The 9,962-nt window shown below is 42.6% G+C and overlaps 40 non-coding genes across 40 annotated transcripts; all 40 read left to right on the top strand.

Moving 5' to 3' along the window:
• The first annotated feature begins 2,354 nt into the window (after window positions 1-2,354).
• TRNAC-GCA (transfer RNA cysteine (anticodon GCA)) lies at window positions 2,355-2,426 on the top strand. The gene has a single exon. It is a non-coding gene; the product is annotated as a tRNA-Cys (tRNA).
• A 76-nt stretch (window positions 2,427-2,502) lies between these two features.
• TRNAC-GCA (transfer RNA cysteine (anticodon GCA)) lies at window positions 2,503-2,574 on the top strand. Its single transcript has one exon. It is a non-coding gene; the product is annotated as a tRNA-Cys (tRNA).
• Window positions 2,575-2,650: 76 nt separating this feature from the next.
• Window positions 2,651-2,722, top strand: TRNAC-GCA (transfer RNA cysteine (anticodon GCA)). The gene has a single exon. It is a non-coding gene; the product is annotated as a tRNA-Cys (tRNA).
• A 78-nt stretch (window positions 2,723-2,800) lies between these two features.
• On the top strand, window positions 2,801-2,872 carry TRNAC-GCA (transfer RNA cysteine (anticodon GCA)). Its single transcript has one exon. It is a non-coding gene; the product is annotated as a tRNA-Cys (tRNA).
• Window positions 2,873-2,950: 78 nt separating this feature from the next.
• TRNAC-GCA (transfer RNA cysteine (anticodon GCA)) lies at window positions 2,951-3,022 on the top strand. Its single transcript has one exon. It is a non-coding gene; the product is annotated as a tRNA-Cys (tRNA).
• A 76-nt stretch (window positions 3,023-3,098) lies between these two features.
• Window positions 3,099-3,170, top strand: TRNAC-GCA (transfer RNA cysteine (anticodon GCA)). Its single transcript has one exon. It is a non-coding gene; the product is annotated as a tRNA-Cys (tRNA).
• A 76-nt stretch (window positions 3,171-3,246) lies between these two features.
• On the top strand, window positions 3,247-3,318 carry TRNAC-GCA (transfer RNA cysteine (anticodon GCA)). The gene has a single exon. It is a non-coding gene; the product is annotated as a tRNA-Cys (tRNA).
• A 76-nt stretch (window positions 3,319-3,394) lies between these two features.
• Window positions 3,395-3,466, top strand: TRNAC-GCA (transfer RNA cysteine (anticodon GCA)). The gene has a single exon. It is a non-coding gene; the product is annotated as a tRNA-Cys (tRNA).
• Window positions 3,467-3,542: 76 nt separating this feature from the next.
• On the top strand, window positions 3,543-3,614 carry TRNAC-GCA (transfer RNA cysteine (anticodon GCA)). Its single transcript has one exon. It is a non-coding gene; the product is annotated as a tRNA-Cys (tRNA).
• Window positions 3,615-3,690: 76 nt separating this feature from the next.
• Window positions 3,691-3,762, top strand: TRNAC-GCA (transfer RNA cysteine (anticodon GCA)). Its single transcript has one exon. It is a non-coding gene; the product is annotated as a tRNA-Cys (tRNA).
• A 67-nt stretch (window positions 3,763-3,829) lies between these two features.
• TRNAC-GCA (transfer RNA cysteine (anticodon GCA)) lies at window positions 3,830-3,901 on the top strand. Its single transcript has one exon. It is a non-coding gene; the product is annotated as a tRNA-Cys (tRNA).
• Window positions 3,902-3,977: 76 nt separating this feature from the next.
• TRNAC-GCA (transfer RNA cysteine (anticodon GCA)) lies at window positions 3,978-4,049 on the top strand. Its single transcript has one exon. It is a non-coding gene; the product is annotated as a tRNA-Cys (tRNA).
• Window positions 4,050-4,125: 76 nt separating this feature from the next.
• TRNAC-GCA (transfer RNA cysteine (anticodon GCA)) lies at window positions 4,126-4,197 on the top strand. Its single transcript has one exon. It is a non-coding gene; the product is annotated as a tRNA-Cys (tRNA).
• Window positions 4,198-4,273: 76 nt separating this feature from the next.
• On the top strand, window positions 4,274-4,345 carry TRNAC-GCA (transfer RNA cysteine (anticodon GCA)). The gene has a single exon. It is a non-coding gene; the product is annotated as a tRNA-Cys (tRNA).
• A 67-nt stretch (window positions 4,346-4,412) lies between these two features.
• On the top strand, window positions 4,413-4,484 carry TRNAC-GCA (transfer RNA cysteine (anticodon GCA)). The gene has a single exon. It is a non-coding gene; the product is annotated as a tRNA-Cys (tRNA).
• Window positions 4,485-4,560: 76 nt separating this feature from the next.
• On the top strand, window positions 4,561-4,632 carry TRNAC-GCA (transfer RNA cysteine (anticodon GCA)). Its single transcript has one exon. It is a non-coding gene; the product is annotated as a tRNA-Cys (tRNA).
• Window positions 4,633-4,708: 76 nt separating this feature from the next.
• On the top strand, window positions 4,709-4,780 carry TRNAC-GCA (transfer RNA cysteine (anticodon GCA)). Its single transcript has one exon. It is a non-coding gene; the product is annotated as a tRNA-Cys (tRNA).
• Window positions 4,781-4,856: 76 nt separating this feature from the next.
• TRNAC-GCA (transfer RNA cysteine (anticodon GCA)) lies at window positions 4,857-4,928 on the top strand. Its single transcript has one exon. It is a non-coding gene; the product is annotated as a tRNA-Cys (tRNA).
• A 76-nt stretch (window positions 4,929-5,004) lies between these two features.
• TRNAC-GCA (transfer RNA cysteine (anticodon GCA)) lies at window positions 5,005-5,076 on the top strand. The gene has a single exon. It is a non-coding gene; the product is annotated as a tRNA-Cys (tRNA).
• A 76-nt stretch (window positions 5,077-5,152) lies between these two features.
• On the top strand, window positions 5,153-5,224 carry TRNAC-GCA (transfer RNA cysteine (anticodon GCA)). The gene has a single exon. It is a non-coding gene; the product is annotated as a tRNA-Cys (tRNA).
• Window positions 5,225-5,300: 76 nt separating this feature from the next.
• Window positions 5,301-5,372, top strand: TRNAC-GCA (transfer RNA cysteine (anticodon GCA)). The gene has a single exon. It is a non-coding gene; the product is annotated as a tRNA-Cys (tRNA).
• A 76-nt stretch (window positions 5,373-5,448) lies between these two features.
• Window positions 5,449-5,520, top strand: TRNAC-GCA (transfer RNA cysteine (anticodon GCA)). The gene has a single exon. It is a non-coding gene; the product is annotated as a tRNA-Cys (tRNA).
• A 67-nt stretch (window positions 5,521-5,587) lies between these two features.
• On the top strand, window positions 5,588-5,659 carry TRNAC-GCA (transfer RNA cysteine (anticodon GCA)). Its single transcript has one exon. It is a non-coding gene; the product is annotated as a tRNA-Cys (tRNA).
• Window positions 5,660-5,735: 76 nt separating this feature from the next.
• On the top strand, window positions 5,736-5,807 carry TRNAC-GCA (transfer RNA cysteine (anticodon GCA)). Its single transcript has one exon. It is a non-coding gene; the product is annotated as a tRNA-Cys (tRNA).
• A 76-nt stretch (window positions 5,808-5,883) lies between these two features.
• On the top strand, window positions 5,884-5,955 carry TRNAC-GCA (transfer RNA cysteine (anticodon GCA)). Its single transcript has one exon. It is a non-coding gene; the product is annotated as a tRNA-Cys (tRNA).
• A 76-nt stretch (window positions 5,956-6,031) lies between these two features.
• Window positions 6,032-6,103, top strand: TRNAC-GCA (transfer RNA cysteine (anticodon GCA)). Its single transcript has one exon. It is a non-coding gene; the product is annotated as a tRNA-Cys (tRNA).
• Window positions 6,104-6,179: 76 nt separating this feature from the next.
• On the top strand, window positions 6,180-6,251 carry TRNAC-GCA (transfer RNA cysteine (anticodon GCA)). Its single transcript has one exon. It is a non-coding gene; the product is annotated as a tRNA-Cys (tRNA).
• Window positions 6,252-6,318: 67 nt separating this feature from the next.
• Window positions 6,319-6,390, top strand: TRNAC-GCA (transfer RNA cysteine (anticodon GCA)). The gene has a single exon. It is a non-coding gene; the product is annotated as a tRNA-Cys (tRNA).
• Window positions 6,391-6,466: 76 nt separating this feature from the next.
• On the top strand, window positions 6,467-6,538 carry TRNAC-GCA (transfer RNA cysteine (anticodon GCA)). The gene has a single exon. It is a non-coding gene; the product is annotated as a tRNA-Cys (tRNA).
• A 76-nt stretch (window positions 6,539-6,614) lies between these two features.
• On the top strand, window positions 6,615-6,686 carry TRNAC-GCA (transfer RNA cysteine (anticodon GCA)). Its single transcript has one exon. It is a non-coding gene; the product is annotated as a tRNA-Cys (tRNA).
• Window positions 6,687-6,753: 67 nt separating this feature from the next.
• On the top strand, window positions 6,754-6,825 carry TRNAC-GCA (transfer RNA cysteine (anticodon GCA)). The gene has a single exon. It is a non-coding gene; the product is annotated as a tRNA-Cys (tRNA).
• Window positions 6,826-6,892: 67 nt separating this feature from the next.
• TRNAC-GCA (transfer RNA cysteine (anticodon GCA)) lies at window positions 6,893-6,964 on the top strand. The gene has a single exon. It is a non-coding gene; the product is annotated as a tRNA-Cys (tRNA).
• A 76-nt stretch (window positions 6,965-7,040) lies between these two features.
• On the top strand, window positions 7,041-7,112 carry TRNAC-GCA (transfer RNA cysteine (anticodon GCA)). Its single transcript has one exon. It is a non-coding gene; the product is annotated as a tRNA-Cys (tRNA).
• A 76-nt stretch (window positions 7,113-7,188) lies between these two features.
• On the top strand, window positions 7,189-7,260 carry TRNAC-GCA (transfer RNA cysteine (anticodon GCA)). The gene has a single exon. It is a non-coding gene; the product is annotated as a tRNA-Cys (tRNA).
• Window positions 7,261-7,327: 67 nt separating this feature from the next.
• On the top strand, window positions 7,328-7,399 carry TRNAC-GCA (transfer RNA cysteine (anticodon GCA)). Its single transcript has one exon. It is a non-coding gene; the product is annotated as a tRNA-Cys (tRNA).
• Window positions 7,400-7,475: 76 nt separating this feature from the next.
• TRNAC-GCA (transfer RNA cysteine (anticodon GCA)) lies at window positions 7,476-7,547 on the top strand. Its single transcript has one exon. It is a non-coding gene; the product is annotated as a tRNA-Cys (tRNA).
• Window positions 7,548-7,623: 76 nt separating this feature from the next.
• Window positions 7,624-7,695, top strand: TRNAC-GCA (transfer RNA cysteine (anticodon GCA)). The gene has a single exon. It is a non-coding gene; the product is annotated as a tRNA-Cys (tRNA).
• A 76-nt stretch (window positions 7,696-7,771) lies between these two features.
• On the top strand, window positions 7,772-7,843 carry TRNAC-GCA (transfer RNA cysteine (anticodon GCA)). Its single transcript has one exon. It is a non-coding gene; the product is annotated as a tRNA-Cys (tRNA).
• A 76-nt stretch (window positions 7,844-7,919) lies between these two features.
• TRNAC-GCA (transfer RNA cysteine (anticodon GCA)) lies at window positions 7,920-7,991 on the top strand. Its single transcript has one exon. It is a non-coding gene; the product is annotated as a tRNA-Cys (tRNA).
• A 67-nt stretch (window positions 7,992-8,058) lies between these two features.
• Window positions 8,059-8,130, top strand: TRNAC-GCA (transfer RNA cysteine (anticodon GCA)). The gene has a single exon. It is a non-coding gene; the product is annotated as a tRNA-Cys (tRNA).
• The last annotated feature ends 1,832 nt before the right edge of the window (window positions 8,131-9,962 follow it).

The raw sequence follows: 9,962 nt of genomic DNA, 5'->3' as shown, positions 1-9,962 counted from the left end.
CGCCAAGACAGCTATTAAGCTTCATGGATATGTTACCGATTCTTTTGTCATTAGCCGCTCGGTTCGTCAAGGGTGTCCGCTCAGTCCTTTGCTCTACGTTCTATCATCTGAACCTTTTTGCGCCTTACTCGAAACGGACAAACGTATATGTCGGATAATGCTCACGGACTTAACACCGTCCCCTGTGGTGTTTCAACATATTGATGACACTTCCATTCTCGTCACTGGGCCTAGGGATGTTACTTACCTTTTGGAGGATATTGAACTTTATTGCCAGTCTTCGGGAGCTGCCATCAATCTTGCAAAAAGTTCTGGTTGTTGGTTCGGCTCCTTGCGATTTCACGCGGACCAGACTGTGGCTGGGCTTGTTATTAGCACCCGTTCAATAAAGGTATTGGGCGTGACCTTGGGCTATGACCATGACGTCGTTGCCACGATGAACTGGGAGGGCCGGTATGAAAAATTTAAAAATGTCCTACACGTTTGGAAGGGTCGTAGTCTGACCATTTTTGGGAAAGTCATTATCATTAACGTGTTAGGAGCGTTGATATTGTGGCATATACTGGAGGTTTTTGATTTACCGGACCGCTGGTTCTCTGATTTTAAGCGGCTCATGTTGGATTTTATTTGGAAGGATCGCCCACATTCTATATCGTACGAAACCTTAACTCGCCATAAGAGTCAAGGCGGGTTTGGATTAATCAATCTTCGGATCAAACAGAAGGTACTTCGTCTGAAGGAATGTTTGCAGCTCGCTACCGGGTCCAAGCCTTCGCATGTCGCATGCGTTGCGTCTCGGTTCTTTGACGAAAATGGCGGCGGACTTCGCCAGGGTCTCTCAATCCTACGGATTATAATTGAACGTCGTCTGCTTTGCGCTATGCCGAAACGCCATGGCTCAATGTTATTGGCTTGGAAAGAGTTCTTGGCTCTCACGCGATGGACCTTGGTTCCTTTGACCAACCCTATTATGGAGCCCCTATTTTATAACTCAAATCTTTTAATCATGAACATTTCTTTGGCTGAGCGGCGTCTTCTTGCTTCTTGTGGCGTGGTCTACCTGAAAGATATTTGCTACGAGGTCATCCTGGGGTTTCTTCCGGATGAAGCCTTTTTGGAATTGACCGCAGATTCCGGAATCGGTCGCCGTCGGTTGTTGCAAATTTTTCAAAGGATCAAAGATTCTCTCCCTCCCTCGGTACATCGAGTGATACATAGTAAAGAGGTCTACGAGCTTGAGACACGGCCAACGTTCGCGCTAGTCGCGGACACAGGGATCTCTGTGGAATTGGACAAAATTACATCTACGTCAATTTCCAAAACTTTCAATGCCGTAACCCCGATTCCGGAATCGAATGGTGAAGAACGTTGGCGGGCTTACTTCGGGGGCCCTTTACAGAAGTTCCGGGTTCCATCACTTGTCAATTCTACGTTGGGTCCCCGTTTGTCAAGTATGAATCTCCGAGTGTATCATATGGGGTTCATGGTCAAGCAGCGGCTATTTCGCGCCGGCATAACAGACGATGATCAGTGCCCGCTTTGTGGCCTTGAAAAGGAGACAGTTTCGCATTTATTTTTGGAATGTCAAGATACGCACGAATGGCTCGATTGGTTATTTTCTTCAGTGTTGTCGCTGTACACGCTGTTTGGTGAAAAGGACATGTGGACGCGTTATATCGTCTTTGGACTCAAGCCTAAAACTGCGGACTCTAAAGAGCATTGGGAGGTCGCTTCCATATTAACTGCTATTGCCAAAGAAGCCATTTGGAGTAATCGTTGTTTGTACAATTTGGGGCAGATAACCAATAAGCGTACGCTTTTTTCCCGTTTTCGTGCTCTCATAAAAACTGAGGCTCGGTACCGCGTGCAATGGCTACTCCTTCATAAGCCGGGTTGTACGGCCGCAATAGATATTTTTCGTAACATATGAGGGGTCAATAATCTTGGAGATATCCTTATGGTCATTAATATTTAAAGTACTTTATTGAAATGTGTATTTTGTTGTATTTGCAGTAGTTATTATTTTCTATAACTGAGGAGTTTTTATCAATGATATTTGGCTTATTTATTTTTCATGTTGTTTCTAACTTCAATTGTGTAATGCTTTTAATAACACTGCTTCACATATATATAACATTGCTGGATGTACGTAGGTTCAAATTGTTAAATTTGTTTTAAATATTAACACTGTGCAATAATGCATGTAACAAAATAAAAATTTTAAATAAAAAAAAAAAAAAATCGACTGCAGATCGAGAGGTCCTTGGTTCAAACCCGAGTTCCCCCTTCCAGACCGTTCATGTTGTTTAATATTTTCCAATGACTAAGAAAATATTGAAAACAACGTCAAAGATGGGGGAATAGCTCAGTGGTAGAGCATTCGACTGCAGATCGAGAGGTCCTTGGTTCAAACCCGAGTTCCCCCTTCCAGACCGTTCATGTTGTTTAATATTTTCCAATGACTAATAAAATATTGAAAACAACGTCAATCCGTGTATACATGGGGGAATAGCTCAGTGGTAGAGCATTCGACTGCAGATCGAGAGGGCCTTGGTTCAAACCCGAGTTCCCCCTTCCAGACCGTTCATGTTGTTTAATATTTTCCAATGACTAATAAAATATTCAAAACAACGTCAATCAGTGTATACATGGGGGAATAGCTCAGTGGTAGAGCATTCGACTGCAGATCGAGAGGTCCTTGGTTCACACCCGAGTTCCCCCTTCAAGACCGTTAATGTTGTTTAATATTTTCCAATGACTAACAAAATATTGAAAACAACGTCAATCCGTGTGTATACATGGGGGAATAACTCAGTGGTAGAGCATTCGACTGCAGATCGAGAGGTCCTTGGTTTAAATCCGAGTTCCCCCTTCCAGACCGTTCCTTTTGGGTTTATATTTTCCAATGATTAAAAAAATATCGTAAAAAAACATCAACCCGTGTATACATGGGGGAATAACGCAGTGGTAGAGCATTCGACTGCAGATCGAGAGGTCCTTGGTTCAAACCCGAGTTCCCCCTTCCAGACCGTTCATGTTGTTTAATATTTTCCAATGACTAATAAAATATTGAAAACAACGTCATACCGTGTATAAATGGGGGAATAGCTCAGTGGTAGAGCATTCGACTGCAGATCGAGAGGTCCTTGGTTCGAACCCGAGTTCCCCCTTCCAGACCGTTCATGTTGTTTAATATTTTCCAATGACTAATAAAATATTGAAAACAACGTCAATCCGTGTATACATGGGGGAATAGCTCAGTGGTAGAGCATTCGACTGCAGATCCAGAGGTCCTTGGTTCAAACACTAGTTCCCCCTTCCAGACCGTTCATGTTGTTTAATATTTTCCAATGACTAATAAAATATTGAAAACAACGTCAGTTCGTGTATACATGGGGGAATAGCTCAGTGGTAGAGCATTCGACTGCAGATCGAGAGGTACTTGGTTCAAACCCGAGTTCCCCCTTCCAGACCGTTCATGTTGTTTAATATTTTCCAATGACTAATAAAATATTCAAAACAACATCAATCCGTGTATACATGGGGGAATAGCTCAGTGGTAGAGCATTCGACTGCAGATCGAGAGGTCCTTGGTTCAAACCCTAGTTCCCCCTTCCAGACCGTTCATGTTGTTTAATATTTTCCAATGACTAATAAAATATTGAAAACAACGTCAGTCCGTGTATACATGGGTGAATAGCTCAGTGGTAGAGCATTCGACTGCAGATCGAGAGGTCCTTGGTTCAAACCCGAGTTCCCCCTTCCAGACCGTTCATGTTGTTTAATATTTTCCAATGACTAATAAAATATTGAAAACAACGTCAAAGATGGGGGAATAGCTCAGTGGTAGAGCATTCGACTGCAGATCCAGAGGTCCTTGGTTCAAACCCTAGTTCCCCCTTCCAGACCGTTCATGTTGTTTAATATTTTCCAATGACTAATAAAATATTGAAAACAACGTCAGTCCGTGTATACATGGGTGAATAGCTCAGTGGTAGAGCATTCGACTGCAGATCGAGAGGTCCTTGGTTCAAACCCGAGTTCCCCCTTCCAGACCGTTCATGTTGTTTAATATTATCCAATGACTAATAAAATATTGAAAACAACGTCAATCCGTGTATACATGGGGGAATAGCTCAGTGGTAGAGCATTCGACTGCAGATCGAGAGGTCCTTGGTTCAGACCCGAGTTCCCCCTTCCAGACCGTTCATGTTGTTTAATATTTTCCAATGACTAATAAAATATTCAAAACAACGTCAATCCGTGTATACATGGGGGAATAGCTCAGTGGTAGAGCATTCGACTGCAGATCGAGAGGTCCTTGGTTCAAACCCGAGTTCCCCCTTCCAGACCGTTCATGTTGTTTAATATTTTCCGATGACTAATAAAATATTGAAACCAACGTCAAAGATGGGGGAATAGCTCAGTGGTAGAGCATTCGACTGCAGATCGAGAGGTCCTTGGTTCGAACCCGAGTTCCCCCTTCCAGACCGTTCATGTTGTTTAATATTTTCCAATGACTAATAAAATATTGAAAACAACGTCAGTCCGTGTATACATGGGGGAATAGCTCAGTGGTAGAGCATTCGACTGCAGATCGAGAGGTCCTTGGTTCGAAACCGAGTTCCCCCTTCCAGACCGTTCATGTTGTTTAATATTTTCCAATGACTAATAAAATATTGAAAACAACGTCAATCCGCGTATACATGGGGGAATAGCTCAGTGGTAGAGCATTCGACTGCAGATCCAGAGGTCCTTGGTTCAAACCCTAGTTCCCCCTTCCAGACCGTTCATGTTGTTTAATATTTTCCAATGACTAATAAAATATTGAAAACAACGTCAGTTCGTGTATACATGGGGGAATAGCTCAGTGGTAGAGCATTCGACTGCAGATCGAGAGGTCCTTGGTTCAAACCCGAGTTCCCCCTTCCAGACCGTTCATGTTGTTTAATATTATCCAATGACTAATAAAATATTGAAAACAACGTCAATCCGTGTATACATGGGGGAATAGCTCAGTGGTAGAGCATTCGACTGCAGATCCAGAGGTCCTTGGTTCAAACACTAGTTCCCCCTTCCAGACCGTTCATGTTGTTTAATATTTTCCAATGACTAATAAAATATTGAAAACAACGTCAGTTCGTGTATACATGGGGGAATAGCTCAGTGGTAGAGCATTCGACTGCAGATCGAGAGGTACTTGGTTCAAACCCGAGTTCCCCCTTCCAGACCGTTCATGTTGTTTAATATTTTCCAATGACTAATAAAATATTCAAAACAACATCAATCCGTGTATACATGGGGGAATAGCTCAGTGGTAGAGCATTCGACTGCAGATCGAGAGGTCCTTGGTTCAAACCCTAGTTCCCCCTTCCAGACCGTTCATGTTGTTTAATATTTTCCAATGACTAATAAAATATTGAAAACAACGTCAGTCCGTGTATACATGGGTGAATAGCTCAGTGGTAGAGCATTCGACTGCAGATCGAGAGGTCCTTGGTTCAAACCCGAGTTCCCCCTTCCAGACCGTTCATGTTGTTTAATATTTTCCAATGACTAATAAAATATTGAAAACAACGTCAAAGATGGGGGAATAGCTCAGTGGTAGAGCATTCGACTGCAGATCCAGAGGTCCTTGGTTCAAACCCTAGTTCCCCCTTCCAGACCGTTCATGTTGTTTAATATTTTCCAATGACTAATAAAATATTGAAAACAACGTCAGTCCGTGTATACATGGGTGAATAGCTCAGTGGTAGAGCATTCGACTGCAGATCGAGAGGTCCTTGGTTCAAACCCGAGTTCCCCCTTCCAGACCGTTCATGTTGTTTAATATTATCCAATGACTAATAAAATATTGAAAACAACGTCAATCCGTGTATACATGGGGGAATAGCTCAGTGGTAGAGCATTCGACTGCAGATCGAGAGGTACTTGGTTCAAACCCGAGTTCCCCCTTCCAGACCGTTCATGTTGTGTAATATTTTCCAATGACTAATAAAATATTCAAAACAACATCAATCCGTGTATACATGGGGGAATAGCTCAGTGGTAGAGCATTCGACTGCAGATCGAGAGGTCCTTGGTTCAAACCCTAGTTCCCCCTTCCAGACCGTTCATGTTGTTTAATATTTTCCAATGACTAATAAAATATTGAAAACAACGTCAGTCCGTGTATACATGGGTGAATAGCTCAGTGGTAGAGCATTCGACTGCAGATCGAGAGGTCCTTGGTTCAAACCCGAGTTCCCCCTTCCAGACCGTTCATGTTGTTTAATATTTTCCAATGACTAATAAAATATTGAAAACAACGTCAAAGATGGGGGAATAGCTCAGTGGTAGAGCATTCGACTGCAGATCCAGAGGTCCTTGGTTCAAACCCTAGTTCCCCCTTCCAGACCGTTCATGTTGTTTAATATTTTCCAATGACTAATAAAATATTGAAAACAACGTCAGTCCGTGTATACATGGGGGAATAGCTCAGTGGTAGAGCATTCGATTGCAAAACGAGTGATCCTTGGTTCAAACCCGAGTTCCCCCTTCCAGACCGTTCATGTTGTTTAATATTTTCCAATGACTAATAAAATATTGAAAACAACGTCAATCCGTGTATACATGGGGGAATAGCTCAGTGGTAGAGCATTCGACTGCAGATCGAGAGGTCCTTGGTTCAAACCCGAGTTCCCCCTTCCAGACCGTTCATGTTGTTTAATATTTTCCGATGACTAATAAAATATTGAAAACAACGTCAAAGATGGGGGAATAGCTCAGTGGTAGAGCATTCGACTGCAGATCGAGAGGTCCTTGGTTCAAACCCGAGTTCCCCCTTCCAGACCGTTCATGTTGTTTAATATTTTCCAATGACTAATAAAATATTGAAAACAACGTCAAAGATGGGGGAATAGCTCAGTGGTAGAGCATTCGACTGCAGATCCAGAGGTCCTTGGTTCAAACCCTAGTTCCCCCTTCCAGACCGTTCATGTTGTTTAATATTTTCCAATGACTAATAAAATATTGAAAACAACGTCAGTCCGTGTATACATGGGGGAATAGCTCAGTGGTAGAGCATTCGATTGCAAAACGAGTGATCCTTGGTTCAAACCCGAGTTCCCCCTTCCAGACCGTTCATGTTGTTTAATATTTTCCAATGACTAATAAAATATTGAAAACAACGTCAATCCGTGTATACATGGGGGAATAGCTCAGTGGTAGAGCATTCGACTGCAGATCGAGAGGTCCTTGGTTCAAACCCGAGTTCCCCCTTCCAGACCGTTCATGTTGTTTAATATTTTCCGATGACTAATAAAATATTGAAAACAACGTCAAAGATGGGGGAATAGCTCAGTGGTAGAGCATTCGACTGCAGATCGAGAGGTCCTTGGTTCAAACCCGAGTTCCCCCTTCCAGACCGTTCATGTTGTTTAATATTTTCCAATGACTAATAAAATATTGAAAACAACGTCAATCCGTGTATACATGGGGGAATAGCTCAGTGGTAGAGCATTCGACTGCAGATCGAGAGGTCCTTGGTTCAAACCCGAGTTCCCCCTTCCAGACCGTTCATGTTGTTTAATATTTTCCAATGACTAATAAAATATTGAAAACAACGTCAATCCGTGTATACATTGGGGAATAGCTCAGTGGTAGAGCATTCGACTGCAGATAGAGAGGTCCTTGGTTCAAACCCGAGTTCCCCCTTCCAGACCGTTCATGTTGTTTAATATTTTCCAATGACTAATAAAATATTCAAAACAACATCAATCCGTGTATACATGGGGGAATAGCTCAGTGGTAGAGCATTCGACTGCAGATCGAGAGGTCCTTGGTTCAAACCCTAGTTCCCCCTTCCAGACCGTTCATGTTGTTTAATATTTTCCAATGACTAATAAAATATTGAAAACAACGTCAGTCCGTGTATACATGGGTGAATAGCTCAGTGGTAGAGCATTCGACTGCAGATCGAGAGGTCCTTGGTTCAAACCCGAGTTCCCCCTTCCAGACCGTTCATGTTGTTTAATATTTTCCAATGACTAATAAAATATTGAAAACAACGTCAAAGATGGGGGAATAGCTCAGTGGTAGAGCATTCGACTGCAGATCCAGAGGTCCTTGGTTCAAACCCTAGTTCCCCCTTCCAGACCGTTCATGTTGTTTAATATTTTCCAATGACTAATAAAATATTGAAAACAACGTCAGTCCGTGTATACATGGGTGAATAGCTCAGTGGTAGAGCATTCGACTGCGGGAGTTGCGTTCGAGCTTTTGGAGAGTGCAGGTCGTTCGATTTTGCGCTCCGTGTTTTCGTCGCGCTAAGCCTAAGCGGGGTATTTTCCCAATTTATTTTTCTTTCGGTTATTATTCGTGCATTTAAATCTATAGTTGTTAATTTATTAATTTGGTAATCCCTCCTGGGTGTTTCTACCCAGGATGGACGCATTCAAGAGATCGGTTTTTATTGATTTTAAAAGAAATCTACCAAGTTTTGAAGTTGTGTCTACGGCGGTGATTGCGAACTTTGGTCTCGATTGTGCATCTGCTTTAGTTGTCTGTGATGAGGGTGGTTACATTCTCACCTTGAAGACTTTGGCCGATGTCGAGGGCGTTATTGATTCGGGCTTGGATATTGACGGTGAGATATATGAAATTTCAAGCGTTTCTGCGAAGACGGTGACTGTCGCCTTTTCGGACTTACCTGAGTTTGTGACTGATGAAGCCGTTTTATCCAAATTAACGTCGCTTGGCTGTGAAATCAAGGGTCCGCTTGTTTGGCATCGAAAGGCATCATTCTATTGCGGAGTTCGTACCGTTCGTGTTACCTAACCTGAGAGTCTGTCATCATTACCATATCGCTTACGAGTTGCCGATGCTGTTGGTCGGGAGAAGTTTTACGCTGTCCGACATGATTCTCAGTTGAAAATATGTAATAAATGTTATTCTCCTGACCATATTTATCGCAATTGTCCGGATTTCAAGTGCTTCAAGTGCGAGAAGCAGGGTCATGTTGTTCGGGAGTGTCCACTTTGGCCCCGTATGGCGTCCCGCGACTCTGATACGGCGGCTGTCGGTGGTGCGGACGGTGACGCGATGGTCGTTGATCCTGTCTCAGTCGCTATTCCTCAGGGTTCTTCGGTCCGGGCTGGTGGCGGTGAGTCTTCAGTCGTCGGCGCCGGTCTCAAGTCTGATCCGCGTCGGGGTGCTAAGCATTCGTTGTCGTCTAGTGATGGTGATTTCGGAAAGAAAATGTCTTCTTCTGGCTCTGCTCCGAAAGTAAAGAAAGTTCCCTCTAAAATGCCTCTGGTCCCTTTCGAGGGTCATCGCCGGCCTGATTGGTGGCCTAAGGAGGTTGTCTGGCCTCCATCTTCAGAGAACGAATATTACGCCCGGGTGTGTCGGTATCAGGGTCAGCCTGTTACCAGTCCTCTGTATAAGGACTTTGTGATCCCGGATGATTACGGTTTTAAGCAATAAGTTCCGGAATTACGATGGTCACTTTTCTGAATGTATTACAGAATTTTCTTTGTTATGTCGGGTATCATTCTTTGTTAGTTATTTTCAATACGGTTTTTTTCAATTATTTCTCTCATTTACATGCTGTTCGATGTTTATTTTTGCCTATTTTCGTTTATTATTACTAAAACCAGAATGCAATGAATGATCGTACAAGATTTGTACCTATTATTTCTTTGATGTGTCGTAGGATGACATTTTTTATTCGCTGTTATCTCTTCAATATCTTTATTTGTATTCTCGTTGCTTTTTTCTGACCGATTTGTCATTTATTACTCGTGAATTTTTCTCTTTATATATTCTGTCAATTGTTGCATAATGCTTCTTTGTAACATACACGCGTTGTGTATTTTTTAATGATATAATTAAAAAAAAAAAAAAAGCATTCGACTGCAGATCCAGAGGTCCTTGGTTCAAACACTAGTTCCCCCTTCCAGACCGTTCATGTTGTTTAATAT

The sequence above is a fragment of the Leiobunum rupestre genome, chromosome 3 (genome assembly GCF_980474605.1).
Source record: "Leiobunum rupestre chromosome 3, qqLeiRupe1.1.hap1, whole genome shotgun sequence".
Taxonomy (NCBI): Eukaryota; Metazoa; Arthropoda; class Arachnida; order Opiliones; family Sclerosomatidae; genus Leiobunum; species Leiobunum rupestre.
The sequence above is the reverse complement of the archived record's forward strand: the minus strand, read 5'-3'. Positions and strand labels throughout refer to the sequence as shown.